Raw genomic sequence first — 18,332 nt, 5'->3', positions numbered from 1 at the left:
AACCTGTCCCAAGCTAGCTCCCCCCCCCCACCCCGACTTCACCAAACTTGGACGAACCAAAGTGGTGTGGTATGGTCAAACAAGCCACGCCAGTGAGGGCGGTTTTTCTTTCTCAGTGAAATCGACAAAGAGCTGTTCCATTACTTAATTTTGTTGCGTGTATAAGCTCTCAAACGCAGAGATGGCACCGACCCTCCTATAATTTACACCATTGGAACCTCATTTTCCTGTAAAAAATATGATAATTGTTTTTTTACCCTTTTATCTGGCAACAAAACTGACACCTTTTTTACAAGGAGTCATGTTTGCATAGACCACAATACTTGCAGTCATAATGCAAACAAAAAAACACAAGTCTGATAATATATGCACTGTCCTTGAAGTTGATTGGTCCACACCTGAGACAGCTTTCCTTACAGCCTAGTCTCACATGGTGTCTCGGGTGTGGACCAATCAACTTCAAGGACAGTGCATACATTATCAGAGTTATGTTTTTTTTGTTTGCATTACGACTGCAGGTTTTGTGGTCAATGAAAACATGACTCCTTGTAAAAAAAGGTGTCAGTTTAGTTGCCAGATAAAAGGGTAAAAACCAATTACCTCCTATAATTACCAACATGCCCTTGTTATATCTGCCATTTTTTTTAATTGATCAGCTGTTTGCCTATGTTTTGTCAACAACAACACAAATTCCCATCCGGTGAAACGCCACGTTCCACCGGCGCCGTTCCCTTTCGCCTCCGCGTGTCAATGGCGAAGCTGCCCCAAGTCGTGTTTTATTTGTGCGCGCACGCACGCACGTTGAACTTCTTTCGAGTCGCACGTAGCCAACCGTGCAAATTTAGATTCTTAACAGCCACAGTCGCGGCGGCGGCGGCGGCTTGCATCGCTTTAGCGCCGTGCCCAGTCTGTGAAGAGTTGACGGCTGAATTTCCCGAGCTGCACGGCAGTTCATTTGAGGAATTTGTTTGCTAAAAGCAACTTGCGGTTGGCAGGAAGGGGGGAGCTGTAGGACTGCAAGGTTCTAAGTCTTAACCTACACTGGAGGAGCCTTGCACACCTTTGGTTCTCAATCGCTAAAAAAAATTATAATGTTCATAAATACGTCGGTTCCTTCGAAAAGAAACATCTGCCCATGTCTCGCACCCCTAGAAAAGGGAATCTCGCACCCCAGGTTAAGAAGCGCTAGGCTAAGTGGTACAAACTGGTAAGGGTGCAGCAGAGGTCGCAACCGGGTACCTGATACTCGTACCCTACCCGATACCCGGCTACCCGTACCCAGCCGGGTACGGGTACGGGTACGGGTACCCGTTTGCGACCCTGGTGCGGCCGGGTACGGGTACGGGTAAGGAATAAAAACCCGTTTGCAACCTCTGGGGGGTGCAGCCCTTAAGAAGAGAGCTCCAGAGGCGAGGTGGTGTGGGCAGCTTGGCCTACTTTTCCACGCTTTTCCGGACCACCTTGGAAGACGTGGGAATATAATTTCTCATTTACTTGATACAGCGAGCGTGCTGTGACGGTTCCACCTGAAGACGGAGGCTTGTGTTGCCTCCGAAACGTCGTGATTTTTATTTTAATTTGAATTTTTTACCTACGTGACTTTACCGAAAAAGCCCAAGAATAGTATACCCACACTTTACCCCCCCATCCCACCATACGTAAGCTGCCGATCGATGCACTTTGATGTCACCATTTGTGGTGCGTGGTAGGATAGCGTGCGGTGGGTTTATTTTAAAAAAATCTTAATTTTGGAGCTTTCGTGACTGCAGGAATTATTCTTTGGTTCTTTCGGTAAAGTCACGTATAAAGATAAAATAATAAAATAAATAATAGCATACTACGACGTTTCGATTGCAACACAAGCAATCATCATCAGGTATACCTGATGATTGCTTGTGTTGCAAACGTCGTATGCTATTATTTAATTTATTATTTTTTTCTTCATACGTGACTTTACGGAAAGAACCAAAGAATGATTTAAAGAAACTTCCCAGCATCAGAATCTGTATTTGTCCTAGAGAAATCCGATAAGCTGTAAAGTTCTTCTTCACAGATGATGTTTTTGTTGTTCAACTGCCGCCCCAGGGGGTAGGATTCAAACTGGCGGTCTTCGTATCGCAAATGCCTGCAGGGGTGGTCCAGATGTCTTGTGACCACCCCCCCCCCCCGACCTTTGAACTCTCAAATAACGTAATATTTTAAAAGTAAGGTTTTATTTCAAACAGCAATGAATATGGGCAAACATTTTTTTTAGGGGGCAATTGATTGGGGGGGTCACAGGACATCCGGACCAGCCTGCAGTAAAACTGCAGCAGAAATAAACCGCCGTGTAAATCGCTTGAACGCCGTTCAAAACTGCCGCGAAGCTTCAGCGTCTTAAATTTGGATTTAAATCTTTCGTGCCTGCAAGGATTCATCTTGTTGGGTTCTTTCGGTAAAGTCACGTAGAAGGGAAATAATTAAGTAATAAAAATATTTTATTCTGTTTTATTTTATTTATTTTATTATTTCCCTTCTACGTGACTTTACCGAAAGAACCAAGAAGACTTCAGCGTCTTGTTCGCAGCAGCGTTGGTGACAGCTACAGACGGCAGCAAAAGGGCCAAACGGGGGGGGGGGGGCAGGGTGGTGGGGGAAACTCTACACGTGCGTCAACAGCAGCTACTACGACTGCGGGCGATAAAAGGAACGGCACGTTTACAGCGGGCGAAGTTTCGGGGCAGAGACACTTCTTCTTCATAGCTTCGGGGGGGGGGGGGGGACGGTTGCGACTTCGCCCGTTGGCCCCCCACGAAAGGTTGCCTTTATAAAAGTGAGAATAAATATGAATAGGTCTAATAGAAGAATGACGTCTCCATAACTCCTGTTTTATTGCCAGAAAGGGTAAAACATATTCTTATTTTTTCATACTTTGATACCGGAAAAAAGGTCCCCTTTTGTAGTCGCTCACCACGAGCTCTAAACGCTCTGATTGTGCATTGTCTTTGTGCTGATTTTTTTTTTACTCTTCCTGGCAAATAAAACAGCAGTTGTGTTAAGATATTCAAACACCAAATGGTCTGCATCACAGCCACAAGAACTGACGGTGCATTGTGCTTGGTCGCCTTTTGGCGTTGTTCTCTCGTCTGACACTGGTGGTGAGACTGGGCCCTCAAGAAGGCTGCTGTTTCTGGTGTAAGTCAAGTCAGTTTCAAAGACGATGCGTTATACATTATCAGAGCCACGTGGTTGTCTGCATGCTCGCCACAAGCGCACTGTGTGCGTGGTTAACGCAGGAACTTGATTCCTCGCACAAGGTTTCTATTTGGTGTGTGAACATCTTAAGGGTAAATCGCCTACTCTTGTATTTTTTTTTCACGAAACGTTGCCTCGTTGAACAAATGTTTGTCTTTTAAAGAAACGCTCGGTCGTTCTCGGACGCTGTCGACAAAACGTGCCGAGTTCCCGGTGTCGTTTGCGCTTGGGCAGAGGCGCCAACTCGCGCGCCAGGGAGCAGCATCGCAAACAAAAGTGTTCGTCCCATACCTGTCGAACCCTTGTCAGCGCCCTACCTTATAACAGACCAACTCAGACCTTACTGGTCACCCCGTGCCCCTTATGAATCTCATCGTTCACCCTACAAAGTTCCCATCACAAGGCAGAAACACACACTAATTGACAAAACAAAATAATGTTGCCCGTATTGAAACGGCTGCACGCCTTATGAACTCAATTTCCCTGTACAAGAATACGGGTAAAACGTGTAGTTTGACATGTATGCACTACCCAATGTCTCTGTACCAATGTCTCTGTACCAGTATCTCACTACCAGTGTCTCACTACCCAGTGTCTCACTACCCAGTGTCTGATCACCAGTGTCTCACTACCAGTGTCTCACTACCCAGTGTCTCACCACCCAGTGTCTCACCACCAGTATCTCACTACCAGTGTCTCACTACCCAGTGTCTCACTACCAGTGTCTCACCACCAGTGTCTCACTACCCAGTGTATCACTTCCCAGTGTCTCACTACCCAGTGTCTCACCACCAGTGTCTCACTACCCAGTGTCTCACTACACAGTGTCTCACTACCCAGTGTCTCACCACCAGTGTCTCACTACCCAGTGTTTCACTACCCAGTGTCTCACTAGCAGTGTCTCACTACCCAGTGTCTCACTACCCAGTGTCTCACTACCCAGTGTCTCACTACCCAGTGACTCACCACCAGTGTCTCACTACCCAGTGTTTCACTACCCAGTGTTTCACTACCCAGTGTCTCACTACCAGTGTTTCACTACCAGTGTCTCACCACTAGTGTCTCACTACCCATTGTCTCACTACCCAGTGTCTCACTACCAGTGTCTCACTACCCAGTGTCTCACTACCCAGTGTCTCACCACCCAGTGTCTCACTACCCAGTGTCTCACCACCAGTGTCTCACTACCCAGTGTCTCACCACCAGTGTCTCTGGACCAGTATTTCACTACCATACCTGTCAACCCCTTGTCAGTGCCCTACCTTATAACAGACCAACTCAGACCTTACTGGTCACCCCGTGCCCCTTATAGAGCTCAACGTTCACCCTACAAAGCCCCCATCACAAGGCAGAAACACAAGCAAATCGACAAACATACGGCTCAACCGTATGGTTTCACAGCCATGCGATTCAATTCGAAAACAATGTTTTTTTTATTTAACTCCACGACTGAAAAGTCCCTACTCCTCCCTCCCCCCCCCCCCCCGAGAATCTGCAGGCCGTATACTTTGCGAGCGGCCCCTCGCATGCTGGAATGTGGTCTGGCCAGAAACACGACATCGCCCACCTGTGCATACGGAGAAGACTCGGGTCAGATGGCGACCGACTGCCGCCACTTCGCTCTCTCCGGCCATTTAGTTGGCAAAATAATAGCGAACCGCGCTAGAACTGTGTCGGAACCGTGCTGGAACCGTGTTGGAACCGTGCCGGAACCGTGCTGGAACCGTGCTGGAACCGTGCTGGAACCGTGCTGGAACCGTGTTGGAACCGTGCCGGAACCGTGCTGGAACCGTGCCGGAACCGTGCCGGAACCGTGCTGGAACCGTGCTGGAACCGTGCTAGAACCGTGCCGGAACCGTGCTGGAACCGTGCTGGAACCGTGCTGGAACCGTGCTGGAACCGTGTTGGAACCGTGCCGGAACCGTGCTGGAACCGTGCCGGAACCGTGCCGGAACCGTGCCGGAACCGTGCCGGAACCGTGCCGGAACCGTGCTGGAACCGTGCCGGAACCGTGCCGGAACCGTGCTGGAACCGTGCTGGAACCGTGCTGGAACCGTGCTGGAACCGTGCCGGAACCGTGCCGGAACCGTGCCGGAACCGTGCTGGAACCGTGCTGGAACCGTGCTAGAACCGTGCCGGAACCGTGCTGGAACCGTGCTGGAACCGTGCCGGAACCGTGCCGGAACCGTGCTGGAACCGTGCTGGAACCGTGCTGGAACCGTGCTAGAACCGTGCCGGAACCGTGCTGGAACCGTGCTGGAACCGTGCTGGAACCGTGCTGGAACCGTGCCGGAACCGTGCCGGAACCGTGCCGGAACCGTGCTGGAACCGTGCTGGAACCGTGTTGGAACCGTGCCGGCACCGTACCGGAACCGTGCCGTGGGTGCGTGCAATGGGTTTTCCGCATGACGGTCATTAAAAGGATCGCAAAGCTTGGTGAAGGTGCAAAAATCCCCGCGCGCGAGTTAATCATCATCTACGCCGTGAGCCCCCCCCCAGACACTGCGCAGTGGCGAGCGCGCAGTTCCTCCAGAGGCCTGTCTCTCTCTCTGTGTGCGAGTGCGCGTGTTTTCTTTACCCCTCTGCTTCACGTGGCCGTCCACGCTGCTGAATGCAGTTACGCAAACAGTTCACAGATTACATTTTAGCAAGCCGGCCGGACGGAGAGACAAGCGGGTGTTGCGGTGGCGAGATGTTAACTACCTCGCCTGGTATGGAGGAGGTCGTGGGTATCGATACCAACCCTGACGCCTGCTGCTGTATATTTGTAGTTTGCGTGTCTCTCTCTCTCATCATCAAGGTGGCTAGGAGATGTTAACTACCTCGCCTGGTATGCAGGAGGTCGCGGGTTCCATCCAGAACCATGACGCCTGCTGCTGCTGTATATTTGGACTTTGTATGTCTCTCTCCCCGTGGTCACGTGGATTTTCCTCCGGGTCCTCGGGTTTTTCTCTCCACGTTTAGAACCGACGTGCGTTTGCTGCGCATAAATGTCCACGCGATAAGCCCATTTCGTTGAGCTATCTTTTGTCACGGGCAGGTCGCTTCTGAAAAAGAGCAACGTAGCTTAGTCTGCCTTACCTGGTAAATGAAACAAATCTTAAATAGTTTAGTTTTATTAAAGCCTAGCCGTGTGAAGCAATGTGTGTGGGGTGGGGGTGAGTCGAACCCCAGGTGCGTCCAAGCAAAGCGACTCTGCAAATTCCTTTCCGGAGGATTTGCATCTCTGCGTTTCTGAACGCACTTGTCTGACCCAAAAAAAGTCTTGCAAGCCTTGAGATTCTACTTTCAGGGGAGGGTCCTGCAAAGTTTTTTGGGTTTTTTCCCCCCGCAGTACACGGCGATGTTGCCGTGTGTGTGTGTGTGTGTGTCATCCCAATTGAAACGTGTTTTTGTTGTTTATTATTGAGATAATTATTCGTCGCTGCCGCTATAAAGTTCCACGCGATATCAGCCGCTTGGTTGAGCCGTCATTAGTGATGGCCGGGTCGTTTCTGAAGAAGCTGAGAGCTTAAGTGGCTCTCGACCCGCTAAAATAAAAACACAATTGGTTAGTTTTAATTGTCGATTTTTTTTTTAAGTTATTTGTTTACCTTTCCGAAACTTTGTACTCCTTATCGTGCCTTTGTATTGTTGTTGTTGTTGTAACGTTCTGACCCCGTGCCCCTACTGGACATCTGTGAAAAAAAGCTTTATAGCGAATCCTACAGTCAACATTAATATTCTGATTGTGAGTAATTTGCAAGGAATTGTTTTCAGCATTGGAATGTTTGACCAATGCCCAGTTACTTTGTGCGTTCTAATTACCACAGCATCACCGTGAATAATTCACGCAAGAATCCTCTGTGGACAATTTCTCACGTTCGGGCGTCCATTCTATTGAACGGGATTCCAACGGGTTATTTCCACCACGAAACGGAATGCCGTCCTAGCTCTCCGATGCGTCGTCTTCACCGATGCGCGCTGACCGGCGCGGTGAAGTATGGTGAAGCAGCCCCTCCCGCCGACTCGCACGACTTAGGGGAAGGCCCCTCATCCAGCAGTGGATTGACAAGCGGGCTGCGCATGTACCTGGACTCTTGTCAAGCGCAGCTCCGACCGAATCGGGCGTCTACAATAGTGCAAGCTTGCCACTGGACGTGCTACAACGCCGCTTGTTCGTCGTGATGCGTGACTCATCGATGTTATGCACCGCGTGTCCACACAGTGTTGAGCCTCACGTAATGTTTGACTTGTTATTGTGGTTTGTAGATTGTTAATTTTTAAGATCGCACTGTCTTCATCTTCCACGGGCTAAGCCCTGCATCTCTCCCCCCTCATCTCACTCTACTCCCCTCCACGCACTCTCCTGACTCTCCCCTCTCATCTCACTCCGCTCCCCTCCACGCACTCTCCTGCCTCTCCCCTCTCATCTAACTCTACTCCCCTCCATGCACTCTCCTGGCTCTCCCCTCTCATCTCACTCCACTCCCCTCCACGCACTCTCCTACCTCTCCCCTCTCATCTCACTCTACTCCCCTCCACTCCACGCACTCTCCTACCTCTCCCCTCTCATCTCACTCTACTCCCCTCCACGCTCTCTCCTACCTCTCCCCTCTCATCTCACTCTACTCCCCTCCACGCACTCTCCTACCTCTCCCCTCTCATCTCACTCCACTCCCCTCCACGCACTCTCCTACCTCTCCCCTCTCATCTCACTCCACTCCCCTCCACGCACTCTCCTACCTCTCCCCTCTCTCATCTCACTCCACTCCCCTCCACGCACTCTCCTACCTCTCCCCTCTCATCTCACTCCACTCCCCTCCACGCACTCTCCTACCTCTCCCCTCTCATCTCACTCTATTCCCCTCCACGCACTCTCCTACCTCTCCCCTCTCATCTTACTCTACTCCCCTCCACGCACTCTCCTGCCTCTCCCCTCTCATCTCACTCTACTCCCCTCCACGCACTCTCCTACCTCTCTCCTCTCATCTCACTCCACTCCCCTCCACGCACTCTCCTACCTCTCCCCTCTCATCTCACTCTACTCCCCTCCACGCACTCTCCTACCTCTCCCCTCTCATCTCACTCTACTCTCCTCCACGCACTCTCCTACCTCTCCCCTCTCATCTCACTCTACTCCCCTACACGCACTCTCCTACCTCTCCCCTCTCATCTCACTCTACTCCCCTCCACGCACTCTCCTACCTCTCCCCTCTCATCTCACTCTACTCCCCTCCACGCACTCTCCTACCTCTCCCCTCTCATCTCACTCTACTCTCCTCCACGCTCTCTCCTATCTCTCCCCTCTCATCTCACTCTACTCCCCTCCACGCACTCTCCTACCTCTCCCCTCTCATCTCACTCTACCTCCCCTCTACACACTCTCCTGCCTCCCCCCTCTCATCTCACTCTACTCCCCTCCACGCACTTTCCTGCCTCTCCCCTCTCATCTCACTCTACTCCCCTACACGCACTCTCCTACCTCTCCCCTCTCATCTCACTCTACTCTCCTCCACGCTCTCTCCTACCTCTCCCCTCTCATCTCACTCTACTCCCCTCCACGCACTCTCCTACCTCTCCCCTCTCATCTCACTCTACTCCCCTCCACGCACTCTCCTACCTCTCCCCTCTCATCTCACTTTACTCTCCTCCACGCTCTCTCCTACCTCTCCCCTCTCATCTCACTCTACTCCCCTCCACGCACTCTCCTACCTCTCCCCTTTCATCTCACTCCACTCCCCTCCACGCACTCTCCTACCTCTCCCCTCTCATCTCACTCTACTCCCCTCCACGCACTCTCCTACCTCTCCCCTCTCATCTCACTCTACTCTCCTCCACGCTCTCTCCTACCTCTACCCTCTCATCTCACTCTACTCCCCTCCACACACTCTCCGACCTCTCCCCTCTCATCTCACTCTACTCCCCTCCACGCACTCTCCTACCTCTCCCCTCTCATCTCACTCTACTCTCCTCCACGCTCTCTCCTACCTCTACCCTCTCATCTCACTCTACTCCCCTCCACGCACTCTCCTACCTCTCCCCTCTCATCCCACTCTACTCCCCTCCACGCACTCTCCTACCTCTCCCCTCTCATCTCACTCCACTCCCCTCCACGCACTCTCCTACCTCTCCCCTCTCATCTCACTCTACTCCCCTCCACGCACTCTCCTACCTCTCCCCTTTCATCTCACTCTACTCTCCTCCACGCTCTCTCCTACCTCTACCCTCTCATCTCACTCTACTCCCCTCCACGCACTCTCCGACCTCTCCCCTCTCATCTCACTCTACTCCCCTCCACGCACTCTCCTACCTCTCCCCTCTCATCTCACTCTACTCCCCTCCACACACTCTCCTGCCTCTCATCTCACTCGACTGCACCACTCTCACTCATCTTCCCCTTGCTCGCGATCGACACTGTGGTGGAGCATGCTGGCGCTGTGCGCGGGCACGCGCGAGACGCCAGTCCCTGCTCGGGCAGCAGCAGCAGCAGCGGCGCGCGCACGTAGGCGGCAGTGCAGCAAGTAGGGTTCGCTGACCTTACTCGTAGACGGGGTCGTGCGTTCCTCCTCGGCGTTTGACGCCTTTCCTGCCACGTGGAAGAGGGGTTCACGTGAAGCGAGCGCTTTGCCAAAACATTCAAACTGCACGCAAAGGTGCAGCGCTGCAACTGATTCGAGCGTTCCACCGCTGGAGCAGAGTGGCCTCCACCACCAGAGAGAGAGAGGGAGCTCTGGAGAGGCCCCTGTGACGCTTGTTTGGCCTACTCTTCCAAACGTCTCGGAAGAGGCGGGACGCTCCCACGCTTTATCCCACCGCATGCGCCCTTTGCCGAGTGACTCGGCTTCTGGGTGGACAGAGGCGGTCGGGGCGGGGGGGCGGGGGATTAAGTAACCTGTACCGTTGCTTCTACTGCCGCGCCGGGAGATAGGATCGAAGCGGCGGGCTTATGGATTGCAAGTCCAGCGCGCCGACCGTTACACGCTGCTGCGGCAGCTTCCCAAAAATATTTCCCGACCGAAAATGTCATCCTGGGGCTGAGCAAAAGCCGCTACTTGGGACGTCCGTAGCTTCACTAGTAGTCACCCCGCAGGCATGCATACACTCGCGAGGCTTACGCGTGCCAGTGCGTGCGCGTGCGTGCGTGCGAACGTGCGTGCGTGGCCGGGAGAGGAAATGTCGGCGACAAACGGGAAGGAAAAAGTGACCGTGCCTCGCTGCTGTCGCGCGCACGTGTCACGACTTGGTTAGCGGAGCACCTGGCACGCCCGGACATCCCCCGCCACCCCCCTCACCTCCGTGCCACACGTGCCCCGACTCCCCTTTTGGAGGCAAACCTTGTCTCTTCCGGCCTGCTCGGGTGCAAGCGAGCGATCAGACAGGAGACATGCCCTAGCTAGCGTTGGATTCGGTGGCGGTTGGTACGCAGAGCCCGGCCCTAGGGTGCACGGCGAATCGGAGCGACTGCCCTGGGCCCTGCGCTTTGGGGGGCACTATGACGTCACGCTGTCAGATGTATTACTTCCGGTTTAGTTTGGAGACTTCACGTGGATCGCCCCGGGGTAGTGGGGGAGTAGGGTTTTAGTGTTTGTTTTGCCACGGAGGGCGATATGATACCCCGATGCGTTAACGATTGCGTTGCGCAAGCCATTGCCGACGGCGGTAGAGTTGCCTGGGCACGCTGGGCCACGATCGGATTAAATAAAAAAACATCCACGCGCTTGCGCAACGGTGGCTAGGAGATGTTAACTGTCTCGCCTGGTGTACAGGAGGTCACGGGTTCGATCGCGACCATGACACCTGCTGTGTATTTGGAGTTTGCGTGTCTCTTTCTCTCATCATCATCATGGTGGCTAGGAGATGTTAACTACCTCGCCTGGTGTACAGGAGGTCGTGGGTTCGATCCCGACCATGACACCTGCTGTGTATTTGGAGTTTGCGTGTCTCTCTCTCTCATCATCATCATGGTGGCTAGGAGATGTTAACTACCTCGCCTGGTGTACAGGAGGTCGTGGGTTCGATCGCGACCATGACACCTGCTGTGTATTTGGAGTTTGCGTGTCTCTCTCTCTCATCATCATCATGGTGGCTAGGAGATGTTAACTATCTCGCCTGGTGTACAGGAGGTCGTGGGTTCGATCGCGACCATGACACCTGCTGTGTATTTGGAGTTTGCGTGTCTCTCTCTCTCATCATCATCATGGTGGCTAGGAGATGTTAACTACCTCGCCTGGTGTACAGGAGGTCGCGGGTTCGATCCTGACCCTGACGCCTGCTGCTGTATATCTGGAGTTTGCGTGTCTCTCTCTCTCATTGTCATCACGGTGGCTAGGAGATGTTAACTACCTCGTCTGGTGTACAGAAGGTCGCGGGTTCGATCCCGACCATGACACCTGCTGTGTATTTGGAGTTTGCGTGTCTCTCTCTCTCATCATCATCATGGTGGCTAGGAGATGTTAACTACCTCGCCTGGTGTACAGGAGGTCGTGGGTTCGATCGCGACCATGACACCTGCTATGTATTTGGAATTTGCGTGTCTCTCTCATCATCATCACAGTGGCTAGGAGATGTTAACTACCTCGCCTGGTATACAGGAAGTCGCAGGTTCGATCCCGACCATGACACCTGCTATGTATTTGGAATTTGCGTGTCTCTCTCATCATCATCACAGTGGCTAGGAGATGTTAACTACCTCGCCTGGTGTACAGGTGGTCGCGGGTTCGATCCCGACCATGACACCTGCTGTGTATTTGGAGTTTGCGTGTCTCTCTCATCATCATCACGGTGGCTATGTGTCTCTGAGTGAGTCTGTAGGTCTCTGTGTGAGTCTATGGGTCTCTGTCTATGAGTCTCTGTTTGATTCTGTGGGTCTCTGTGTGAGTCTATATATGTATGTTGAACTTCTGTCTTCCCGTACACAGCCAACTGGGCTAATCAGAGGTGCACACCTCCCCCGCACGCCCGCCCCCCGTATTTAAAACCAAGCATTGGCACGGTGTTCTAATGTATACGAACGGAGCACGTCAGCGACCGCTTACGAAAAACCAGATTATTATTTTTTCCCCCGAAAAGTATTTTTATTGAACAAGCGATTCCGGTGTGCACACAGAAGGGCATGTATGGGAATTGACACATTAGTGTCGACACAATGCCAAGTCCAATGATGATACCCCACGTCTTCTTGGTTCTTTCAATAAAGTCACGTAGAAGGGAAGTAATAAAATAATAAAAATAAAACATAATAAAATAATTCTCACGACGTTTCGGCCTACAACGCAAATGGCCGAAACGTCGTGAGAATTATTTTATTATGTTTTATTTTTATTATTTTATTACTTCCCTTCTACGTGACTTTACCGAAAGAACCAAGAAGATGAATCCCTGCAGTCACGAAAGCTTTAAATCGAAAATTATACCCCACGTTTTATTTCTTGAACCACCTCTCTGCGTGTTTCACTGAACTCCTACGTCTCTGGGTGTCTACTTCCTTTAACACGGATCACTCTCGAGGGGGGGGGAGGACGGGGTTTGGGTGTGTGGGGGGGGGTTGGATCTAACGTACGTGCTCAAATACATTTTTCTGGGCAACTACCGCGGGTGTAAGTCGTTCAGCCTCGGACAACTCTCCCACGTTGTTCAGCTACAGCCTTGCAGCCCTGCTGCTGTCAACATGGCGTGCTACGTGGGGGGGTATTAGACCACGCTGCACCGTGCTGGGGCAGTGCAGGGGGTTGGTGGTGAAGTTGGGGGTGGGGGCAGCGTAGACTCGGGAGCAAATGTGGTACAGCGCTGGACTTTGTCGCACTGATCCCCCCCTCCCCGCAAAGCCCCGTGACAAAACTTCTTTGTTGCGGCCTTTGCTACCCAGTTGTGCAAGCGCCGTGCAGGATATGCGACCCTCTGAGTTTAGCTTCCGGGTCTTCTTCTTTCGTGTGGCATTTTTTTTTGGGGGGGGTGGGGGTGGATTGCAAAAGATTAGAAATCGATTTCGAGGTTCGATATCTGTTCCGACTGCTTCGGAGGAGCAGCCGCGTGGATTTGTTTCGGATCGCCCCCCCCCCGCCCTTTGAATGATCCGATTGGGGCGGTCGTTCACCGTCTTGAGATGTTGCACCACCACCACCACCGTCACGAGCTGGACTCTCGTTAAATGTTCCCGTTCGTGGAGAAAGTGTCCCACGTGCGATTCCGAAGCCTGTGTGTTACTCCCCCTCCTCTTCAGCCAGGATTGACATGGAACTGTTCCCTTTTGGGTATGGGCGGGTGGGGGAGTGGTGGCGGGCATGAATTATCAACAGGATGCATGTGAGCTGAGGGCTCGGCTGTAGTAGCCAGCACTTACTCAGCACCCAGGGTGGGGTCTCAACGCTCGCGCCTTCCGTGCCAAGCAGCGGGCAAAACACGAGCGCCGCGTATCCTGCGCTGAATCATAACGTAATAACGATAATTGAGTACACCATTGGAACCTCATTTGCCAGTAAAAAATATGATAATTGTTTTTTGCTGCCAGATAGAAGGGTAAAAAACCAATTATGATAATTGAGTACGTTTGGTATTTGCACGCAGGCTATCGTCACGGCGCTGCGTTTACCGGGTCGATGTGCAGCCTGCCAGTGGGTGGGCCGTGTTGCTACGTTGGTTTTACCGAATGACCGTAGGAGCGCATTTTTAAATTGGGCAGATTCGGAGCGTGACTTTGGCGGCGTGCGGCCGCCTGTTCTTTCTCTTCCCGAGTGACGTCGCGGGATCTCTAACGTCTTGCCGAGAAGCAGACGGCGCGTGGAATTTTACGGTCGACAAGCCGGCAGTATTAACCGGGTCGGCCACCGGTTCTCGAACCACAAACATCTTGGTTCTTTCGGTAAAGTCACGTAGAATGGAAATAATAAAATAATAAAAATAAAACATTAATAATTCTCACGACGTTTCGGCCACAACGCAAGCAGCCGTCCTCAGGTGGAGAGCAGGTCTGTCGAAAAGACAGAGTCTGAGTCATTCAGACTCTGTCTTTTATTATTTTATTATTTCCATTCTACGTGACTTTACCGAAAGAACCAAGAAGATGAATCCCTGCAGTCACGAAAGCTTTAAATCGAAAAATTGAACCACAAACACTCGATGAACGCGCTACCCGCTCGGCCGTCTCACCGTCCCCCCTTCCTGTGCCCCGGTGCGTGTGGTGCAGTGGAGGGGCATGTGCGGTCGTACGTACGTTGAACTTCTTTCGCACCCTACGTAGCCAACAGTGGCAGTCGGAGGTGCGGGGGAAGGACAACAAACTTAACACAAAGTACTTGTAAAGAAATGAGTTTTCAATCGAGATGATTTTAAAGTGCATAGGTCCAGTGGCTTCCTAATATCGGAAGGACGAGCGTTCTAGAGGGCCGCAGAAGCACACCTGCAAGCGCCACGCGATGTTTGCTGAGCGGACGGCGACTTGTTTCAATGTCACGTGATCCCTGGCTCTGGCTGCCAGATGAAGAACTTGTACGATTGCCAGAATGCAGATGCCCCCTGAATGGGAAGATTAGGGGCTCTGACGGTCGCGTTAATAGTGATATTTCTTGTCTGCTTCCCCGCGTGGCAATAAGTCTGCGGATGAACTAAACGTACGAGAGATGACAAACGTGCCGTGAGCATAAACTTATGAAGGTTTGGCGCAAGAAGCGTTTTGGACGCCTTAATCTTAAAGGGTTGTGGGAGACCTCGAGGATTGATGATAATCGGGACATCAAGCCAACACCTCTGATGGGTCTGGGTTTGAATCTGGGTGAGCAATCACCGTTTACTAAAGCAGGTTAATCTCGTGTAGTGAGTTTAAATTTTATTTTTTATTTTACCAGGTAAGGCCCGACTGAGCTCTACAGCTCTTTTTCAGAAGTGACCTGGCAATCACAAATTACACTGGTCAACAAAAAAAAAACATTTTTTTCTGGCCTGGACTTTTGCAGCTGTTTAAGACTAATTTCAGGGTGCTGATTCCAAATCTGATGTCAGATTTGCTCTATCACATCTCATTTTTATGCTATCGGCATACCCCATTTTCATTGATTTTATCCGAAATTAACTCTGTCACTTATGATTGCAAGTTGTTGCGAGCCAGTGACTGCTTTAGTGTTAAAATATGGTGCTGTATTTTTAGGATAGTGTGTTTGTAATATCATTTTATGTAGATATACACATTTATTTCATATTTTTCTTCTGCAGTTTTTATTGAAAATGCAATATTTGATATTTCAAAAACCTGATGTGATAGACAAAAACTGATGCCAGATTTGGAATCAGCACCCCAAAATTATTTTAAAACCGTTGGAATACCTTATGCCAGAAAAAGTGTGTTGACCAGTCTTATAGTTCAACAGAAGTTGCTTATCACGTGGAAATTAATTGAGCAGCCCAATACTCTGAGCGCACGTCGGTTCTAAATGTGGAGGGGAAAACCGGAGGGCCCGGAGAAAAATCCACGGGAAGAGAGACACGCAAAGTCCAAATATACAGCATCAGGCGTCAAGAGTCGGTATTGAACCCACGACCTCCTGTACACCAGGCGAGGTGGTTAACATCTCATAGCCACCGTGGCACCCAAGGTGTCAGCCTGGTGGTCACTAATGGCCGCACGAATAATCGTACAATGTTTACGTTTCATTTAGACCCCGCGTTCGCGTATGGGGCTCTTGAAAAATAAATAAATAAACATGCGTACTCCCTTTGCCGCCATGAAGAGCGGAGGTTTGCTGATGGAATGTCGATGGGTTGCTGACCAGCCGGTAGTTTGGGAAGGAAGTTTCCTTGGCTGACATTTAGCGCAGAAAGCCTCAACCGGGGGACGTAATCGGTGGTGGATTTAAACAAAGAACTCTCTGAAAGGCGTTACGCACTTTTCATCTCCCGTTCTCAGGTCCGTCTCATTGGGCGACACGGTGGCGAGATGTTGTCTGCCTCGCCTGGTATGCAGGAGGTCGTGGGTTCGATCCCGACCCTGACCCTTGCTGCTGTATATTTGGAGTTTGCGTGTCTCTCTCTCATCATCATCATCACGGTGGCTAAGAGATGTTAACTACCGGGGGTGTCGTCCCGACCCTGATGCCTGTTGTATATTTGGAGTTTGCGTGTCTCTCTCTCATCATCATCATCATCACGGTGGCGAGGAGATGTTAACAACCTCGCCTGGTATGCAGGAGGTCGTGGGTTCTATCCTGACTCTTGACGCCTGCTGCTGTGTATTTGGAGTTTGCGTGTCTCTCTCCCCCCGTGGTTGCGTGGACTTTTCTCCGGGTCCTCCGGTTTTTCCCCTCCACATTTGCGGAAAATTGCGCATAAGAGTATAAACTTCCACGTGAAAAGCCAATTCGTTGAGCTAACATTTGTGGCTGGGTCGCTTCTGAAAAAGAACTACATAGGGTCAGTGAGCCTTACCTGGTAAAATAACTAAAAAAGTAAATAGTTTAACTACATTTGAGATACTTTAAAGATGTGGGTATTTATCGACATTGTTATCGTGATGGGGTTTTACATATTTTTTAGTGAAGTGGGCAGAGCATATCAGCCGATCAGGGCTGTGATTCAACAGGGAGAAATCAGTTTTGCCCGCATTTCCTGCCTAGGGAGGAAAAACTCGTAAAATAACTACACCTGGTTGCACGTCACCGGACAGAGCTGACTCAAGTCACCCACGCCGCGATGGCGATTGAGCGTTCCAGCTTCGTGTGCGAGGTGTCCAAAACGCTCTGGACGCGGGCGGCATGCTGGCGCCCGTGGCAACGCTTGTGCCTCCACAACAAGAAGGGGCCTGGGTTCGATTCCTGAGCCTGGGGGTGTCTTTTTGCGTGTGAGGTTTGTATTCTCTTCCCGCCGTTCTGCGTGGGTTTTCTCCAGGTTCTCCGTCACTGGTGTTGGCCGTGAGCGGGAATCGAACCCGTGTCGCCGGGTTCATTGCGCAGCGTAGCGCTAACCGCTACACTATCGCTCCCCACTGCCGCACACACACCCACTGACACACACCCACTGACACACTCACACACTCAACTGACATCTCGCTTGCAAATGTCACCAATGCTGTCGTTCACTCCCGCCCAGCGATTCGACGAAATCATCGCAATTCGGAATCACAATTTGGGTTCCAGGACTGGTCCCTTTTTATTTTGTCTCCAGATATGAAACAAATTATTTGGTGATGCTGCTGCTGGTGCTGCTCCCAGTGGTGGGCAGGCACAACCAACAGCATAACCCCCACTCCCTTGCGACATTGTGGGCAATGGGACCGTCTTCGTAGCTTGCGTGTGGATTTTTTTGTTGGCTTTGCCGTCTCGCTCTTGCACCGTCTAGTCTGTGTCGTCTGCCTCGCATCGCTGGCTTGTTCCACCCTGTTCTCCCCGCTCGCCCGAGGCCAACGCTTGCAGTTGGAACAGATTGTAAATAAATCATTCTTAAGACGCACAACGTTGCGCATATTGTGAGCGCACGAATCAATTTGAATCGATGAATCAATAAGTCGATAACTTGCCTTGTAATTGGTGATGGTGGGAAGCGGTGGTGGCACGCCTGCACCCTGCACCTGCATCAGAGTGTACACGTAGCTCTTGGTCATCGTCAGCAAACACCGTAGGCCCCTGGTTCTTTGTGGTCAGAATAAACCTATAGTCGGCCTGTGCGCTGGCCATCGCTCGGCCCGCTTGCAGTCGCACACGGTGGCGACGTTTGCCACAGCGAAGATCCCCGTTGCGGGAGAGAGAAACCCGCTTGTGATGAGCTGCAATTTATACCGTGTTCGTTTTTGCTTACTGGCGATTGTACAACGGCTGTGATGTAGTGGCCAGGGTGAGGCACGTGGTGAGCTTTCATAACTGCCATCATCATCATCATCGTCGTCATCATAATTGTTTTTGTTTACGACTAACATTACTCACTGGGCGAATGCGAATGACCGTGCATTTTTTTTGTTGTGCCGACTCCCCGAGCCGCATTGTGCGTCGTAGGTTAGACAATTAATTTCCCGCGAGAGCCACCCATTGGCCCCTGCAGGGGCAACCACCAACTCTGCACGCGCTCGAAAGGTGGCGGCAGAGGTCGCAACCGGGTACCCGATACCCGTACCCTACCCGATACCCGGCTACCCGTAC

General features: G+C 51.5%; 1 protein-coding gene across 1 annotated transcript in view; it reads left to right on the top strand.

The window, feature by feature from the left end:
• The window catches only part of LOC133357271 (E3 ubiquitin-protein ligase RNF13-like), a 105,819-nt gene that overhangs the window by 75,563 nt on the left and 11,924 nt on the right, over positions 1-18,332 (top strand).

The sequence above is a fragment of the Lethenteron reissneri genome, chromosome 57 (genome assembly GCF_015708825.2).
Source record: "Lethenteron reissneri isolate LAM-NWPU_2019-01 chromosome 57, ASM1570882v1, whole genome shotgun sequence".
NCBI classification, from domain to species: Eukaryota; Metazoa; Chordata; class Hyperoartia; order Petromyzontiformes; family Petromyzontidae; genus Lethenteron; species Lethenteron reissneri.
This window is presented reverse-complemented; position numbering and strand designations above follow the sequence as displayed.